Source organism: Meles meles, chromosome 3 (genome assembly GCF_922984935.1).
Source record: "Meles meles chromosome 3, mMelMel3.1 paternal haplotype, whole genome shotgun sequence".
In the NCBI taxonomy this organism is placed as follows: domain Eukaryota; kingdom Metazoa; phylum Chordata; class Mammalia; order Carnivora; family Mustelidae; genus Meles; species Meles meles.
Window position 1 is genome coordinate 51,685,848 of NC_060068.1, and position 19,658 is coordinate 51,705,505.

Sequence of the window (19,658 nt, forward strand, 5' to 3'; positions counted from 1 at the left end):
GCCGCCTTCTCAGCCCATTTCCAGTCATCCCGCATAGAGCTGAGCCGTCTTACGCCACAGGCCTGCAGCCCCCGTCCCCCGAGAAACCTTCCGCTGCGGCCGCTCTCTTGGCTGTATTTGCATTTTTTCCGATTGTCACCGAACCTCGGGCACGCGGACACCCAGTTCAAACCATAGCAATCGTTCTCCCGATATTAGCACCATTCCATCAATGCTGGTGCCAGTTAGCGATGTCAGGTCAGAGCACTCTAGTACATCTGCCTTCAGTTTCGGCCTCCCTCAGATTACTGCCTGTTAATCATTTTGCGCATATTCAAAATGGTGAGTTTAAAGTCGCCCAGACCAAGCTGAAAAAGAAAAAGGGAGGGTAAATAACCCTTTTTTTCAAGGAGGAGGAATAATCTATTTAGGAGATTTTCCTCTCCAGGCATAAAAATTTTTTGCGTATGCATGAACGCTGCTGTGAGTCTGGTGGTTCTGTGAAGTTTACGATTAAAAAAAAAAAAAAAAAAGGCTTACTGTATTGTTATTTTTACCATGACCTATTTGGTCAGTTAAATTTCCTTAAAATGGCAGTCACCTCTGCTGAACACTACAGATCATTCGAAGAGTATGTAAATAAATATGAAGATAACAAATAAACGTTTTAACTGGTTTTTTTTTTCGAGTTTTTTGTCTCCTAGAATTCATGTCATTTTTATATGAAGTAAGTTTAAGTTTTGAAAATTAACCACAGACATGCAAGCGTGATGTAAAGTTGAACAATATAGAAAAAGGATTATTAGGTAAAATGTGAACATTTCTCATCCTCCAGTCTTAATTCAGTGTCTAAAGTTAACTATTTACTCTGCATCTTTATAAATGCGTTTTTAAGCACATATACGTACATATGAAGTTGGATTTGGGGGGAGGCGCGGAGGAATACCAAACACATTGGTATATCACTTGTTTCTTTCTCTTGTTTGTATGTCTTGCACATCTTTATTTATGTATAGGTCTCTAATACTTTATAAAAGTTAAGTAGGATTTCATTAGTTTGAATGAGAGCTATAATTATTTAACGTGTTGAAAGACATTTAATTAGTTTCTTTTTGCTATCACGAATAATGCTTTATTTGAAGTCAACATTAAATTTGATTAGTTTTAATTACAAACTTTAAATCTTAAAAAAAATTTAAAAATTGGAGGAATGTAAGGTGAAAAGTGCAGCTCTCACTTCCCCCTTGTAGTCCTACCTTTATTTTAAAAGTCGGCTATTAGGAAAACTTCCTCTGATTATTTCTGGAGCATAGATTCTTGCAAATGGAATTGCTGGGTTAAATGTTACGCATATTTAAAATTTTGATAACCATTTCTCCCTCTTTTCAGAATTATTCTTGACTCTTTCTTTTGCATTTCTTCTCCAGATAAACTTTAGACTCAACTTATAAGTTAAAAAAAATCCTTTGGTTTTTTGAGTGATGTTACATTGAAATTTTAGATTAATTCGGGGCAAACTGACCTGTATGATACTGAGTCTCTCCCCTCCTTTCTGTATGCATATATGGTATGTCTTTCGCTTTTATTCACATCTTGCTTTGTATTATTAGGTAGGGTTTTATAGGTTTGTTTGTTTTTTTCCTCCCCATATGTATGGTATTCCTTCCTAGTATTCCTAGCTATCTTTTGATTTTCTCTGGTGGATGGAAACTTTCAGTGACATTTTCTCTCTCTCTCTTTCTGGTTATAGGAAAACTTTTGGATTTTTTTCTGTTTATCATATATCTGATCACTTCAGCTGATGATTATCTGAAAGTATTCACAGCTTTCTGGCTTACTTTTCATATTTTATAACTTAAGTGTTTTCCTCATTGCTTTGGCTAGTATACTTCCTATATAATTTTGAATAAAAGCAGTGATAGCTAAAAATGTGTTGTTTTTGACTTTGAGAGAATGCTTCTGGTGTTTTAGCATCAGGCATGATGCTTTCTGAAACTTTCTGGTAAGTGGAGAATACTAAAATATTTTCTGTTCTTGGCTTTCCAAAATGATTTTTATTCTCTTTTATTTCTGATGACATTTTTAAAAACTATCAGTGGATGTTGAATTTTATTGATGTTTTTGACTTTTTAGTGGTTATATAAGGGCATCAGCAGTTTTCCCCCATGAGCTCCATTTTAAAGACTCAACATAATTTAGATACAATAAAATGAGTGTATTTAAAATACACAGTTCAGTATCTTTTGACAGGTATGTACATCCCTGTTATGACCACCACATTCAAGAGTAGAATGTTTTCATTATCACAATCAAGATAAAGAATATATCTGTCATTCCCAAAAGTTCCCTTTGCCATGTACAGTAAGTGACATTTATATACCTCAGGCCCATGAAATCATTGTCCTCTCTCTCTCTCACTATAATTTGGTTTCATTTGTTCTACAATTTCGTGTACATGGAATTACATGATATGTACTTTTTTGCATTTAGTTTTTTTCTCTCAGCATGGTGTATTTGAGAATCATACATGCTTTTGTGTGTTTAACTGATTCATAACTTTTTAAATTTGAGTAGTAGTCCATGGTGTTGATTGAGTGTAATTTGTTGACCATTTCACCTATTTATAGATATACAGACTGTTTCCATTTGGGGGCTATTATTGATAAAGCTGCTATGAACATTCATTTATGAAGTTTGGTTTGAAGACAGATTTTTGTTTCTCTTGGGCAAATACCTAGAAATGCGTTTGTTGCACTGTATGGAAATGAATGTTTAAATATAAAAACCTGCCACACTGTTTCCTGTTTTACAGTTCCAGTTGCTCTGTACCCTCATCAACACTCGGTTATTTCAGTCTTTTTAATTTTAGCCCTTCTAGTGTAGTAGTATCACACTGTAATTTTAATTTGCATTTATCTGATGATTAATGACACTGAAAGTTTGCTCCTGGTCGTTTGTGTGTCTTCCTTTGTGAAGTATCTGTTCAAATCTTTTGCACATTTTTAAACATTAAGTTGCTTATCTTATTGAGTTTTAGGAATTCTTTATATATTTTTGTGTAAGTCCTTTGACCCACACAGACTCATATGTACACAGTGCAGTTTGAGGCTTACCTTTTTGTGTTTCCTAAGTTTTCAAATTAGAGGATCTTTTAATTTTGATTAAATTCAGGGGCACCTGGGTGGCACAGTCCATAAGTGTCCAACTCTTGAGTTTCAGTGCAGGTTGATATCTCATGGTCATGTGATCCAGCCCCTCATCAGGCTCTACACTCAGCTGAGAGTCTGCTGGAGAGTCTCTCCTTGTTCCTCTCACCCTACAACTTGGGCTCCTCTTTCTATCTCTATCTCAAATAAAATAAATCTTAAAAAAAAAAATTCAGTTCATCAGCCCTCCTTTTATGATTTGTGTTTGTGTTCTAAGTTTGGTCAATGCAAAGTTGTGCAACTCTCCTCTTAATGTTTTCTTCTACAGGCTTTATAGTTTTAGCTTTTATGACAAGCTATATCATGCATTTTGGGTTAATTTTTATATATAGTGTGAGAAGAGTTAAGGCTCATTTTCTCAGTTCTAGCACCATTTGTTAGGAACACTTTTCTTTCCTTACTGAATCAACTTAGTCAAAAATCAATTGACCATATACAGATGAGTCTATTTGTGGACTAACCCTTGATCTTTCCACATACCATTTTGCCAATACCACATTGTCATGATTATGTTGTTGCTTTATAGTAAGTCTTGAAATCAGGTAGTGCAAGTACTTGAACTTTGCTCTTTTTTTTTTTTTGAGTATTTACTTTTTTTGTTGTTTTGAAGTTTTTATTTGAATTCTAGTTAGTTGGGGCGCCTGGGTGGCTCAGTGGTTTAAACCGCTGCCTTCGGCTCGGGTCATGATCTCAGGGTCCTGGGATTGAGTCCCGCATCGGGCTCTCTGCTCAGCAGGGAACCTGCTTCCCTCTCACTCTCTCTGCCTGCCTCTCTACCTACTTGTGATCTCTCTCTGTCAAATAAATAAATAAAATCTTTAAAAAAAAATATTGAATTCTAGTTAGTTAACATATGGTGTAATAATTAGTTTCAGGTATACAGTACTGTGATTTGACACTTAACCTACATCGCTGGTGCTCATCACAAGGGCACTCCTTAATCCTCATCACGTATTTAACCCATCCCCTCCCCACCTCTCTTCTGGTAGCCATCAGTTAATGTTGTCTATATATAAGAGTGTATCTTGGTATGCTCTCTTTTTTTTGGTCCCTTTGCTTGTTTGTTTTATTTCTTAAATTCCACATAGGAGTGAGATCATGTGGTATTTGTCTTTCTCTAACTGACTTACTATTTTTCAAAATCATTCTTGCTATTCTAGTATCTTTGCTTTTCCATAAAATTTTTTAGAAGTGACTTAGTGGTTTCAGTCTTTCATGATTAAATATAATAGGGCCTTTCATCAAGTTATTATTTTATATTAAGTATTATTTTGTATATATTACTGTGTTAAGTATACTAGGCCTTTTATCAAGTTAAAGATGTTCCCATTCTGTTCCTTAGTGTTGGGAATTTTTATGAAGTGGACATTGAATTTTACCGTATTTATTGAGATGATCATATAGCTTATCTTCTTTGGTCTGTTACTAAGTTGAATTACATTGCTTTATTTTCAGATGTTAAATCAACTTTGCATTCTTTAGATAAACCTCATATGGCCATAATGTATTATCATATTCATAAATTTGTGGATTTGATTTGCTCAGTTGTTGAGTACTTTTTTGTATTTATGTTTGGAAGGTTGCTTTTTCATGTCATTTTTTTTGGTATTAGGATCATGCTGGTCTTAAATTTCGGATGAGTGGTATTTGTTTCATAAATCTTTGTTAGAGTTTGCAAGCTAACCCATCTGGGCCCAGAGTTTTCTTTTTGAAAGGTTTTAAAGTATTAATTCAATTATGTTTATAGTTGTAAGATGATTAGGGTTATCTGTTTGAAAGCTTTTGGTTTTTGACTACGTGAATCACTTTTACTCACTATGTGAGTGTTAGTGGTTTTTGTCTTTGAAGGAGTTTGTCTTTCATCTATTCATCTCCATAGAGTTGTTTATTATCTTTTTAGTGTCTGTAGTTACTGTAGTGATGTCTTTTCATTTATTCTTTATGTTGACAATGTGTCCTCTCTTGTCTTTATTAGTTTGTGTCGAGGTTTATCAATTTTACTAATTTTTCCAAAGATCCAGTTTTTTGTTTTATTGCATAAAAAAAAAACCTTTCCAGTTTGATTGATTTTTGGTCCTTACTATTTATTTTTTTATGCGTTTGGGTTTAAATCCATTCTTTTAGAATTCTGTAAGGTATAAGCTTGGACCATTGATTTGAGACCTTCTTTTCCTTCTAACAGTGCTTTAGATAGCCACGCAAATTTTCTTATGTTGCTATTTTCTAAGTTCTTTTTTTGTTTTTTTTTTTTAAGATTTTATTTATTTATTTGACACAGAGAGAGAGCACAAGTAGGGGGAGCAGCAGACAGAGGGAGAGGGAGAAGCAGGCTCGGCATGGAGCAGGGAGCCTGATACAGGGCTGGATCCCAGGACCCCAGGACCCCAGGATCATGACCTGAGCTGAAGGCAGATGCTTTACCGACTGAGCCATCCAGGTGCCCCAGTATTTTCTAAATTCTTATGTGACTTTCACTTTGACCCATGATTGTTTGGAAGTATATTGTTTAATTTCCAAATGCTTGGTGATTTTGCTTAAGTCTTTTTGTAATTGATTTCTTTGTTTAATTTTTTTGAGGCAGGTAACATATTTTGTATGATTTTCTTAAGTTCTTTGAAGTTTGTTTTATGTCCCAGAATATGTAAATGTTTGTAATGTTCCATATGTATTTCAAAATAATGTGCATTTTGCTGCTTTTGAGTGGAGTATTCTATAAGTTCTGTATTTCATATTGTATATTTTACATTAAGTATTCTGTAATTGTCAGGTCAAGTTGACTGATGGTCCTTATTGGGTTTTATGTCTCCTTACTGAGGTTTTGTCTACTTGTTTGTTGATCATTGCAAGAAGAGTTGAAGTCTGCAAGTGTAATTGTGGATTTGTCTATTTTTCCTTTTCTAACAATTTTTGCTTCATGAATTTTGTTTTGTTTGTTTGTTTTGTTTTTTTTTTAAAGATTTTATTTATCTATTTGACAGACAGAGATCATAAGGAGGCAGAGAGGCAGGCAGAGAGAGAGGAAGGGAAGCAAGCTCCCTGCTGAGCAGAGAGCCTGATGCGGGGCTCGATCCCAGGACCCTGAGATCATGACCTGAGCCGAAGGCATAGGCTTTAACCCACTGAGCCACCCAGGCGCCCCTGCTTCATGAATTTTGAACTGCTTTTGTTATGTGCATATATATTTAGGATTCTTACATTTTCTTAGTAAATTGACCCCTTTATATAATATGCCTTCTTATTTCTGACCATATTCCTTCTTCTGCAGTCTGTTTTATCTGATGTTATTTGATATCACCAGTCTATCTTTTGGTTAGTGTTTGCATGATAAATCCTTTTACTTTACATCTATGCCTTTATATTTAAAGTAGTTTTAGTTTTGACAACCAACTTTTTTTTGATCCATCCTGACCAGTCTGGCTTTTTAATTAGGTTGTTTAGATTGTTTATACTTAATATAATTATTAATGTGATTAGATTTAAATCTACCATTTTAGTAGTTGTTTTTAGTTAATCTATCTGCTGAATGTTCTATATTTTTATCTTCATTATTAGCTCGTTACTTACACTTATTTTGCCTCTTTAAAATTTTTATACTGGTTTTTCTATGATTTGTATTATACATCTTTAATTCCACTCTATATTCAGGCAATGTTATACAACTTCTCATATTGTCTTAGAGCTCCTCAGCAGTATATTGTCAATTTCTTCTTAACTATTTTTTGCACTATTATTGTCATATATTTTATTTTTCATATGCCATAAGCTCATAATACCTTGCTACTATGATTGCTTTAGACCTCCTTTGTCCATCATGTCACTAGCCAGTGTTACTATTTAATTTGAATTTAGAATAGTTAGTATTAAGTTTAAATTCATTTTCTCTGTGTACTAGCTATTTTGTAAGTGCTTAGTAGCCACTTGTAGGTTTTAGCTTTCAGATTGAACTGCCTAAGAACATTTCCATCATCTCAGAAAGTTTGATCAGTGAGTGCTACTTCACATACTTCTGTTTTGAAATAATTAAAACTAAGGAAAAAATGTTTTACATTTATCTTCACATTAAGTGAAGATAATTTCGAGTTCCACATTTCTTTGTAGAATCAAATATCTGTTTTCTACTCTTTCTGTAGTTTCAGTCTGTTGGTAACAACATCTTTGGGTTGGCTAAAATATACTCTTTTTTTTTTTTCTTTTTTTTTTGCAGAGTACTTTGCTAGGTATAGAATTCTTTGTTCACAGTGTTTCTTACATTAAAGATCCTGTATGTATTCTTTTCTTGATTGCATGGTTTCTGATGAGAAGTCGGTTGTAATTCTTCATTCTTCTGCATCAAAATGTTTCCTTTATTGTGGGGTTTTTATAGCAGGTTGAAAATGATTTGTATTGAGGTGTGCATGTTTTCTTTTTATAGGGCTTTTTGTGAGTGGTTGCTGAGCTTTTTTTAGATATAAGGTTTGATCTCTTAAATCATATTTGGAAATTTCTCCAGATTTTCTCTTCTCATTATTTCTTCTGTACCACTTACTCTCTCATCTTATGAGAGTTCCATTGCATAGCTGGTAGTTTTTGATAAAGTCCTACAATTCTTGGAGGCTCTGTTTGGTCTTCCCAACACTTTTTTTGTTTTTGGTTTTTTTTAATTACTTTGTATTTCAGTTTGGGAATTTTTCATGATCCCTCTTGAAGTACATTTGTACTTCCTTCCCCCCAGTCATTTGATGAGCCCATAAAATGCTTTTTGGGGGGGAGGTATCACTATTAATATGTCTTTTATTTCTTGCAGTTACATTTCCATCTCTTGAAATGCTTGATCTGTTTCCTAGTTCTATTCCAGAAGTATTTTTTTTTTTCTTTTTACTTATCCCCTAACCACAATGGAGGACAGTGATTGGTGTCCTTCAGTCAGTCGTGTAAGGTTTTTTCCCCCCATATGGGTGAAAGGCCCAGGTAGGACTTTATCCTTTTCTTTGTTAGAAGGCAGTACCTTCCTTCCCCTCTGAGAGATACCTCTTTAGTCTCCAGCCTGGTTCCCAATTTTTTCAGCATCCCTGGATAAGAGCCTTTGAGTGAGTGCCAACTTTCTATGTTTCTGCAGTTCTCAGAGATTTTGTACTCTAATTCAACCCACACTTTGTCTTTACTTGCAATATAATTACCTGAGATGAGAAAACGTAAAACACTCTTTAAGGAAGGCAAATTATCCTGATCCTCTAGGAAATAACATTCAACCTATAGGAAGGATGCATTTTGTAATTTCAAGGGGAACCATTTAAAGATTGGCACCAAAAGGTACATCAAACAAGCTAGTAGGTGAAGTAAAATGGAATAGTTACAAAAAAAAATTTTTTTTTTGACCAGTACCAAAGTCAAAAAAGGAAGGATAAAGGAGCAAAGAACAAATGAGAAAGATGATACTTAAACTCAACTATATTGATAATTATGTTAAATGTAAATGAACTATGTACTTCAGTGGCAATCCATATATTGTTAGGCCTTATAAATAAGACCCACCTATATTCTGCTTACAAAAAAACACTTTAAATGCAAAAGTACAAAAAAAAATAAAATAAATGCAAAAGTACAAATAGGATGAAAGTTTAAAAAAAAAAATTGAGTATTGTCTGCAAACACCAAAGGAAAGCTGATGTGACTATATTAATCCTGTACAAAATAGATACAGGGCAAGATGTATTACAAGAAATTGAGAAATATAATAAGTGGGTCAATTCATTAAGAAGACATAATAATTCTTAATGTGTGTTCACCCAATAATACAGCTTTTGAATGTAGAAGTTAACATAAATAACAGGAAAGATGTATATGTATTCATAGCTGAGATTTTAAATATACATGTAAAGTCACTGATAGAACAGTTACAAAAAATTCAGTAAAGGAGTACAATTGAATGACACGATTAATCACTTTGACATAATTGACATTGATAGAACATCATATCTAACAACTGAAGACCATACTTTTTTTTTTAAGTGCACTTCTGACATTGACAAAGTAATTCTTAAAGAATTACCACATTTCAGGGGCGCCTGAGAGGCTCAGTCGGTTAAGCCTCTGCCTTCGGCTCAGGTCATGATCCCAGAGCCCTGGGATCGAGCCCCGCATCAGGCTCTCCGCTCAGCAGGGAGCCTGCTTCCTCCTCTCTCTCTGCCTGCCTCTCTGCCTGTGATCTGTCTGTCAAATAAATAAATAAAATCTTAAAAAAAAAAAAATTACCACATTTCAGATTGACATTATGTAGTGTATGTTTTCTGATCATTGAGGAATTAATTACAGTTCAGTAACAGAAAAATAACCAGAAAGCTCCAGATGTTTGGAAGTTAAGCAAGACCTTTCTAAATACTGCATTAATCAAAACCAAAGTCACAATAAAAATTAGAAAACATTTCAGCCTGAAAAACTACAAAAATGTTCCATCAGAACTTATGGAATGAAACTGAAGCAGTACTTTATGAGAACTCTGTAGCTTTCTGTGCATATATTAGTAAAGAAAAAAGGTTAATTACTACTCTAAGCTTGCAACTGAAGGGAACAACAAATCAAACCCAAAGAAACTAGAAAGAAGGAAGTAGTATATAGAAAAGTAGAAATTAAGGAACTATGAATGTTTTATAGTCAGTTTGTTGAGAAGACTTTTTAAAAACAATAAATGTGTAATGAACTGATGAAGGAAAAAATGGGAAAAGACACAAGTTACTAATACCAGGAATGTAAAAGGCATTAATACAGATCTTTTGGATAGTAAATTGTTAATAAGAAATTATGAGCAGGGGCACCTGGGTGGCTCAGTGGGTTAAAGCCTCTGCCTTCGGCTCAAGTCATGATCCCAGGGTCCTAGGATCGAGCCCCGCATCGAGCTCTCTGCTCGGCAGGGAGCCTGCTTTCTCCTCTCTCTCTGCCTGCCTCTCTGCCTACTTGTGATCTCTCTCTCTGTCTGTCAAATAAATAAATAAAATATTAAAAGAAAAAGAAAAAGAAATTATGAGCAGCTTTATATTAATATTTGATAAGTTGAATGAAAGATCATAATCTTTGAAAAACACAACTTATCAAAACTGATATGGGAAATGGAAAATGAGTTGACTAATGTCTATTAAACAAGTTGACTTTATTGAAAGCTTTTCTATAAAACCCCAGGCCCAGATGGCTTCACTGGTAAATTATAAACATTTAAGCAAGATACATTGCCACTTTACACAAATTCTTCTGAGAAAAAGTGTAAACATCACCCACAACATTTTATGATTTTAGTGTAATCTTTTTTTTAATTTCAGTGTAATCTTGATAGGAAAAGCTAACAAAAGCATGACAAAAAGGGGAAAATTATAGGCTAGTATTTATCATGAACATAGATACTGAAATAATCCAGTGATCTATAGAAAGAATAATATAGATCAGAAATTTGTTCCAGGAATGCAAGGTTGGTTTAATGTTTTTAAAATTAATTAGTGTAGTTAATCTCTAACAGAACAATATAGAGAAACAATAGGATTATTTCTGCAGATAAAGAGAAATAATTTGACAAAGTTCAACATTCATTCATGACAAAAATCCTCATCATTTTAGCAAATGAAGAAAATATCCTTTATTTCCTCAAGATTATCAGAAAATGGCAGCACCTGGGTGGCTCAGTCAGTTAAACATCTGCCTTCTGCTCAAGTCATGATCCCAGGGTCCTGGGATGGAGCCCCATGTCAGGCTCCCTACTTAGCAGGGAGTCTGCTTCTCCCTCTCTCTCTGCCTCTCCCCTCCCTGTTCATGCGTGTGCCCTCTCTCTCTCTCAAATCTTTTTTTTTCCTTAGAGTATCAGAAAATGTACAGTTAACAGCATACTCAATGAAAAGCCTTGTTTCATGTCTAATATCTTTCCTTCTATTCACTGTTAATATTGTTATATATGTTACACAAGGCCACTATGCAAAAATGAATTTTAAGGTGTATACTAGCAACAAAAATGTGTAAAATAAAATTAGAAAAGTATCTTTAGAATAGCATTATGTAGCACCTGAGTGGCTCAGTTGGTTAAGTGTCTGCCTTTGGCTGAAGTCATGATCCCAGAACATTGGGCTCCTTGCTCAGTGGGGGTCTGCTTCTCCCTCTCCCTTTGTCCTCTCACCCAAGTAAGTAAGTAAGTAAGTAAATAAAATAACATCAAAATATGTGATATCTCTAAGAATAAGTACGATAAGAATTGAGGAAAACTTCTATGGCAAAAATGATAAAACAATGCTCAGAGACATCTTGTTTTATTTTTAAAAGATTTATTTTAGAGACAAAGAGTGTAGGGGGTAAAGGGGCAGAGGGAGAGAGAATCTCAAGCAGACTCACTGTGCTGAGCATGGAGCCTGACTCAGGGCTCAGTCTCTTAGCCCTTTGATCTTAACTAGAGCCAAAATCAAGAGTCAGATGCTTAATTGAGCCACCCAGGTGTTCCTAGAGACATCTTAAAGTACTTCAATAGATAGAGAAATATTCCATCATTATGTAGTAGGAAACTCAATATTGTTACCATGTCAATTTCCCTCATGTTGAACTATGGGTTCAATACAATCTGAAGATTCCAGATCTTTTTTTTTTTTTTTTTTTTGGTCAAATGGATTCCAGAATTTATATTAAAATGTAAATGTCTCAGATGTCAAGACTTACTGTGAACCTATAGTCATTAAAACCGTGTGTATTGCGGTGCCTGGGTGGCTTAGTGGGTTAGGCCTCTACCTTAGCTTGGATCATGATCTCAGCGTCCTGAATCGAGCACTACATCTGGCTTTCTACTCAGCAGGGATCCTGCTTTCCCCCTCCCTCTCTGCCTGCCTCTCTGACTACTTATGATCTCTCTCTGTGTGTCAAATAAATAAATAAAGTCTTAAAAAAAAACAAAAAAAAACCCATGTGTATTAGAACAAGGTAGATAAAAAGGTCAGTTGGGAATATGAGTGTCTAGAAATGGCCCTTCATATAAACTGTTCTTGGTTTATGACAAGAGCTCCACGAAATTAAGAGAATGCATTTACTTTTAATAAATTGTGTTAGATAAAGTAGATACCCACATAGTAATGAAATGAATCTTGATTTATACCTGTTGCTATATCTTCAAAAGTTCATTTGAGTTTCATCATAGATCTAAACATAAAAGCTAAAATTATGAAGCTTGTAGAAGAAAACCTACATGAATATCTCTATCACCTTTGCAAAAATTTCTTAAGTAGAACATAAAATTAATAAATTAGACTGTACAATTAAGAATTTCTATTTTTTGGGTGCCTGGGTGGCTCAGATGTTTAAGCATCTGCCTTCAACTCGGGTCGTGATTCTGGGGTCTTGGGATCGAGTCCTGCATCAGGCTCCCTGCTTAGTGGGGAGCCTGCTTCTCCCTCTGGCTCTTTCTGGCTCTCATGAATAAATAATAGAATCTTTTTTTTTTTTTTAAGTCTATTTTCAATCTATCATTAAGAAAGGAAAAGGCAAGCCACAGACTGTTAGAATAGTTGCGATAAATAAGTTGGGTAAGGACTTGTATCAAGAAAATACACGTAAATTACAAGTCAAAAAGAAAAAGGCACACAGCTCAGTTTTTAAAAACATACAAAAAAGTGACCAGATTCTTTACAAAAGAAGGTATACAAAAGGCAGTGTACACAGGTAAAGTTGCTCTGTGTTATTATTCATCAAGGAAATGTCATCATCACACACCTACCAGAATGGCCAGTGTTAGAGGCTCACAATAAGAAGGGTTGCTAAGGATACAAAGCAACTGATACTATTATATGTTGCTAGTGAGGACCACTTTGGAAAACTGGTAACAGCTGTTATAGTTAAGCATGGCTCTGTACTATGATCGGGTAATTCCGGGTCATACTACCCAAGAAAGGTAAAAAATGTGTATAAGAATATAACAACGTGATTGAATCCCAGAAACATTGTGTTGAGCAAAAGTAGACAGACACAAGAGTTCATACTGTATGATTCCACTTGTGTAGTTTAAAACAGGAAAAACTAATCTAGGATAGAAGTCCAGAAAGTGGTTGCCTATGGTTTGAGAGAAGTTTAATCAGTTGGAACAGGTGAGAGAGAACCTTCTGAAATGATGATAATGTTTTATATCTTGATGTAGGTAGTAGTTATTTGGATATATGACATAGGAAAAAATTCATTGAACTATAATGCATGCTGAAGAGTTTTGTACTTTTTAAAAAATAGTTCTTCAACAAATGATTCTAGAGAAAAGGAAAATACTTGAAAAGATTTTATCATGAAAATTTCTAAACAAATTTCTGTGAAGTACAAGGAAACCACATTTGTACAACATCTTGCATCAACATTTTGCCATGCTTGTTTCTTCGTTTCTCCAAACCCACTCATATGAACTCCTTTTTTTTTCTTTTTTTTCTTTTTTTGTAGTTAACACACATCCAAATGTCTAAATATCATAGGTATATTAATTTGTTTTGGACATGTTTTGTGAAATTTTATCATCACGTGAAATTTGCTATATTTAATATGCACAACATTGAATTTTCTATTTTTCTTTTTTCCTGTACTTTTTTTTTCTTTTCTTGGCTTATTGACGTGGAAATAATACTAAGCTGTTTCTTTACTTGGAACTGATTTGACTTGGCATCCCAGAGGAGGGTGGGTTGAACGGGGCCCTTCTTAGTTAGGTCACATCTGAATCAGATCTTCCTATCTAAATGAGAGGTAAATTTGAGGAATAGCCTTCATCATGTTTTTTTTAATGGATTGGTATTTTATTCTTCCATCTCAATCTGTCTTTGACTTTAATGTTTTTTTTCCCCTTTGCCAATTATATTTGCAGTAAACCATAAAAAGTCTTTATTGTTCTACTGTGTTGGCTATATGCCTATTTAATTCTTTCTTCACAGATTTCTCTCTATGGATATTCATTTAAAAATAGCATTTTGTAGCAGTTACTTATTTATTTTAAAGCTTTATTTATTTGAGAGCAAGAGAGCGCTCACGTGAGAGAATGAGAGAGCATGAGAGAGAGTGTGCAGAAGTGGGAGGGAGAGGGACAGCAGGAAAGGGAGAAGTAGATTCCCTGCTTAGCAGGGAGCTTGACATGAAGCTCCATCCCAGAACCCTGAGATCAAGACCTGAGCCCAAGGCAGACCCTTAACTGACTGAGCCACTTAGGTGCTCATTTTCCTAAAACTTCTTAAAACAATTTTTAAACAATTTTTAAAACCATTTTTGATGAGATAGAGGCTTTTACATAACAAGTTGGAAATCAGTTTTTTTATCTACTTAAATATAAAAAATTTGGATTATCTAAAGGTCTGTTTCCAATTACATATATTTTATGTTTTTTAGTGGAATTTTCACTGTATCCGTGCTGAGTTTATTAAAACTTTTACAGTAATTGACAGAAAAGTCACGAAAATTGGTATTTAAGTAAGCTTACTAGCCTTTTATCAGATTATCTCTTTGTGTTCGTAGGGATAGTAAACCCATTTGATCTCAGAAGTTTAACAGTTGTACTTTTAAAATTTCTCTCTGAATTATCTATTGTCATTTCTACAGTTGTTCATTTACAGAATCTAGTAGTCATATCCCAAAAATTTTCTTGTGTGTCAGCTTGTAACTTCGAAGTCTAGTGGTTGATAGTACATTATTTGATTTGCTACAATTGACTTTATTAATGAGTCTTCTTGTTTGTAGAAATATATAGGAATAATATCACCTTAGTCCTTAATTATTGTGTATCTGCTAGTTACATTTAGTAGAATATTTTGCAGTTGCCACTATGTACATGCAGCCTTTTGTGCTTGTGCCTAGAAGATATGAAAAATCTAGAGAAAAATTAGAATATGTAAGTATGAGAAATAATTTAAGTGTAAGCTTAGATTGTTATTCAAAGTAGATACTTTATTAATCTCTTGGAATGTTTACTTTGCCTTAGCAACTAAAAATAGAAAAACAAGATAATGTTAGTAAACTAAGTTAAGGAGCCTCTGAGTGGCTCAGTTGGTTAGGGGTCTGCCTTCAGCTCAAGTCATGATCTTGGGGTCTTGGGATCGAGCCTTGTGTTGGCCTCTTTGCTCAGTGGTGTGTCAGCTTCTTCTCTCCCTCTGTGATCTCTCTTGCTCTTGCTCTCAAATAAAATCTTTAAACTAAGTTAAAATGTAATTGGTTCCATCATATACAAAACAGATTTCTGGCAATATTTGTTATAGTTTGTCATAAACTCATTTCTAGAATGAAACATTTCTAGAGGAAACATTTCTAGAAGAAACATTTCTAGGACATTTTGCAGGCATTTTTATAAAGGCAAATATGAGAGAATATAAAACAAATTTTCCAGTGGGCTTGGAAGAGTAATCAAGACTTTGCCTTTCAAATAGTTGGATTAAATTATATTTGTTTCTCAACTTACTTTTCTATTTCTAGGAAAGATAGTTGGACAATGAGTTATTTATAGGCAGCCTGCTAATTGAGAGAAAGTAGTTGCAAATTACATATGTGATAAAGGGTTAATATCCAAAATATATTAAGAATCATGCAACTTAATAGCAAAAAACCAATCCAATTAGAAAATGGGCAGAGCATATGAGCAGACATTTTTCCAAAGACAACATACAGATGGGCAGCAGGTACATGAAAAGATGGTCAGCATCATTAATCATCAGAGACAGGCAAATCAAAACTACAATGTGATATTAACTCACATCTGTTAGAACGGCTTTTATCAAAAAGAAAAGAAATGACAAGTGTTGGCAGGGATATGAAAAGAAAAAAAAAAACAAAACCCTGTGCACTGTTGGGGAGAAAGTAAACTGGTGCAACCACTATGGAAGACAGAATGGAGGTTCCTCAAAAAATTAAAAGTAGAACTACCATATGATCCAGCGGTTCCACTTCTGGGTGTTTATCTGAAAAAAAAAAATTACTAACTTGAAAAGATAACTATACCCCTATATTCTTTGTAGCATTATTTATAATGGCTAAGGAATGGAAACAGCCTAAGTGTCTGTTGATTGGTGAATGAATAAAGAAGATGTGGCATAAAGCCAGGGAATGCAGAGGTTTGCTGGCATTCACCAGAAGCTAGAAGTGAGAAAGGATTCTTTCTAGAGCCTTTGGGGGGAAATATGGCCCTATTGACACCTTGATTCTGGATCTTTAATCTCCAGAACTGTGAGAGAATATTTTAAGCAAAGAAAGACAGACAAGAAGAAGGGATTTCCCTAGGGAAGGAAAAAGTTGCAGTGTGTGTGTGTGTGTGTGTATACATGTACAATGGAGTATTATTCAGCCATGAAAAAAGAATGAAATCCTGCCATTTGCAACAATATGGATGGACCTTGAGGGTATTATACTAACTGAAATAAGCCAGACAGAGCAAGATGAATACTGTTAGGACTTCATATGTGGAATCAGTAAAAGCTCATAGTTACAGAGACCAGATAGGTGATTGCCAGAGGTGGGAGTGGGAGGCAGGCAAAATGGGTGAAGAGGGGCAAAAGGTACAAACTTCCAGTTAAAAAGTAAGTCAGTCATGGGAATTAATGTACATTGTGGTGTCTGAAGGTAATAATACCATATCATATATTTGAAAGTTACTACAATAGATCTTAAAAGTTCTCATCACAAGAAAAAAATTTGTTACTATTTATGGTGATGGATGTTAACTAGATGGATGTTACTTTGGTGATCATTTAGCACTATATACAAATATCAAATCATTATGTTGTATACTCAGTACTAATATGTCAATTACACCTCTGTTTTTTGTTGTTTTTTTTTTTAAGTGAGTTATTTTTGGCTCCCAGCAAATATGTCACAGGGGTATAGATCCAAGCTTTTAGTTGAAACTGTTCTGGAAGTTCAGTGGATTTCTCCTTTCCTTTGCCTAAAACTTCACTTAAATTAGCTAGATTTAAATTCTGAAAGTAAGTGTTCCTGATGCAGTAGGTATGTAGTGAATATCTGTTAGAGAATAGGTAGAATATAGGCGCTAAGCAGCAGGTCTGACATTGCCCGCCAGCAGAACACCAGCATAATTCATTTTGGTACTGTCGATCCTAGCATGGCACTACCTATGCTTGCAAATAAGCAGATCTCTTAAAACTAAGAAAATATACTTTCATGAATTGGCAGTAGAAAATCTTTGTTCTAATAGTAAGTAGAATTAAAAGAAAAATCCAGTATCTTAGTGCATGTAATTTAAATTATTTGTGTTTGTTATTTATTGCAGGATAATTTGTTATGCTTCAATAGAACTAATAGGTAGGAACATTTTATTATGTCTCATAGTTTCTGAGTCAGAAATTCAGGAGTAGCCTGTCTGGGCGGTCTCAAGGTCTCTCAGGAGGTTGCAGTCAAGAGATAGGTTGGGACTACGGTCATCTGAAGACTTGATTGGGACTTACTGAAGGTGCTGCTTCCTGGGTGATTCATTCACATGGCTGTTACCAGAAGACATGAGTTCCTTCTGGCTCTTGGCAGAAACTGCCAGTTCCTCAACATGTGGACCTTAGGATTGCTTGAATGATCTCCTGTGTAACAGCTTGCTTCTCCCAGAGAGGGTGAACTGAGAGACAGCAAGGAGGAAGCCACAATGACCTTTATGCCCTCATCTTGTACATTATACATTGTCTTCAGTAGAAACAAGTCACTAAGTACAGCCCACACTGAAGAGGTGCAGATTTGGCTTTGCTTTTTGAAGAAGTGTCAAAAAATTTGTAGATCAGAATTGTTTGTTCATTCATACTGTGTTAGACAATGTGTTAGAACCAGTGCATTTAATAGACTGCATTAATAGTGCATTCAAGTAACAAGAAAAAAGCAATGTCTTTGTCTTTACAATCACTACTCTTTATTTTTTTTTAAGATTTTTTTTTTTTTTATTTGTTTGACACAGAGAGAGATCACAAGTAAGCAGAGCAGCAGGCAGATAAAGAGGGGGAAGCAGGCTCCTTGCTGAGCAGAGAGCCCGATGCGGGGCTCGATTCCAGGACCCTGAGATCATGACCTGAGCTGAAGGCAGAGGCCCAACCCACTGAGCCACTCAGGAGCCCCTAAAATCACTACTCTTTAAATTCTGCTGTGGGAGGTGTGTATCCCATACCCATGCTTTCCCTTGTATTCTTTTGAAGGTTGTTTTTATTGTCTCTCTGTAGCTGCTGGCATATCTTTCCTAGTCAAAATGATAAAGTGATGACTTCCAGGTTAATAAGATCTAGAATTAATACTTTGCTCATTCACTCTTTTAATTCTTAGACAGCAACATATTTATGTAGTTTATTTGATGACAGTTCATAAGAAATACATGAAAGTCCCAAAGGATTTGAATTGAATAATTGAATCATATGTTACTTATTACATGACTAGTACAAGGAGCAAGAGGCTAATTCAGCAAAGCAAACATCTCTTCAGAAAGAACTGAGACTGGATGTTTCTGATTCACTTGAGATACAAGTTTGGGACTGATGAATTAACTATTTTAATCTTGATACACCACTGTGGTTTTTATTTCTTGCTCTTCATCCTCTTTCCTCCGTGTTCTGCTTTTTTTTTTTTTTTTTTAATTTTTCATACTTTTTTATTTGGAAATGAGATAACACTGTTATAGATACTTGACTATAGCTGACCTTAGGTGAAATAAAAATAAGTAGTATTTACAGAGGGATTCCATTCTATGTTTTATTCATAAGGCATGAGCTACTTTTGAAAATAATAAAAGAAGCAGAGAACAAGAAAGTACAAGACATTTAGAAGATTATTACAGAAAATACTGGAAGTAAAAGTACATGAAGTTTACCAGCTCAGAGTAAAAATGAGAAAGAAAAGTTTGCAGACAAAGGATTAATCTATGTAGGCAAAATACAGAGAAAATATGAATTTTGAAAAAGGATGTCTTTGAGACAAACTGACACAAGCCTTTAGAACAGCAGCCCAATTAGGGCCATGTAGGAGAAATTTTAAAATGGCCTGCCCATAAAAAGTCCTTGTGGCATTATAGAATATCATTTATTTAGAGGATAACCTAAATATTCCAGGGAGAAAAATTAGTTTATGTAGGAGAAATAAATTGGCAGAATGGGATGCCATATTCCAACATGGGATGTTGGAAAACAATGTGTCTCAGAGTTTGGAGAAAGTGGTTTTGTGCTATATCTAAAGTATGAGGGAGGGATGAAATGTTTTCAGGCCTGTGACCCAGAGTTTACCTTCTTAGATAAAATTTCTGAAACAGTTACTGGATCTTCTAGTAAAGACAGACACACACACACACGGGAACTTGGGACTCAAATCAGGGGACTTAACTCAGAAGTACAATCAAAAGATATCAGAGCCAGGGTCATAGGCCTTGAAAACAAGTAAACTTGTTTTCAAAAGTATAGATGAGAATGTTGGAGGGTTCAGAAGAGAATATCTTTAGGAAGCAAGTGGAATCACATTAAAGACATTTTTTAAGGAGTGCCTGGGTGGCTTAGTTGG

At 34.8% G+C, this 19,658-nt stretch overlaps 1 protein-coding gene across 3 annotated transcripts in view; it reads left to right on the forward strand.

Moving 5' to 3' along the window:
* Nucleotides 1-19,658, forward strand: part of PJA2 (praja ring finger ubiquitin ligase 2) — an 80,559-nt gene that overhangs the window by 550 nt on the left and 60,351 nt on the right. Inside the window, exon 1 of one of the 3 annotated variants that reach the window (XM_045999278.1) lies at nucleotides 18,118-18,270. The exons of the other annotated variants lie outside the window; for them this stretch is intronic. The gene's annotated coding sequence lies outside the window, so the exon portion shown is untranslated. Of the gene's footprint in view, nucleotides 1-18,117; nucleotides 18,271-19,658 lie in introns of those variants that run through there. 3 annotated transcript variants of the gene reach the window in all.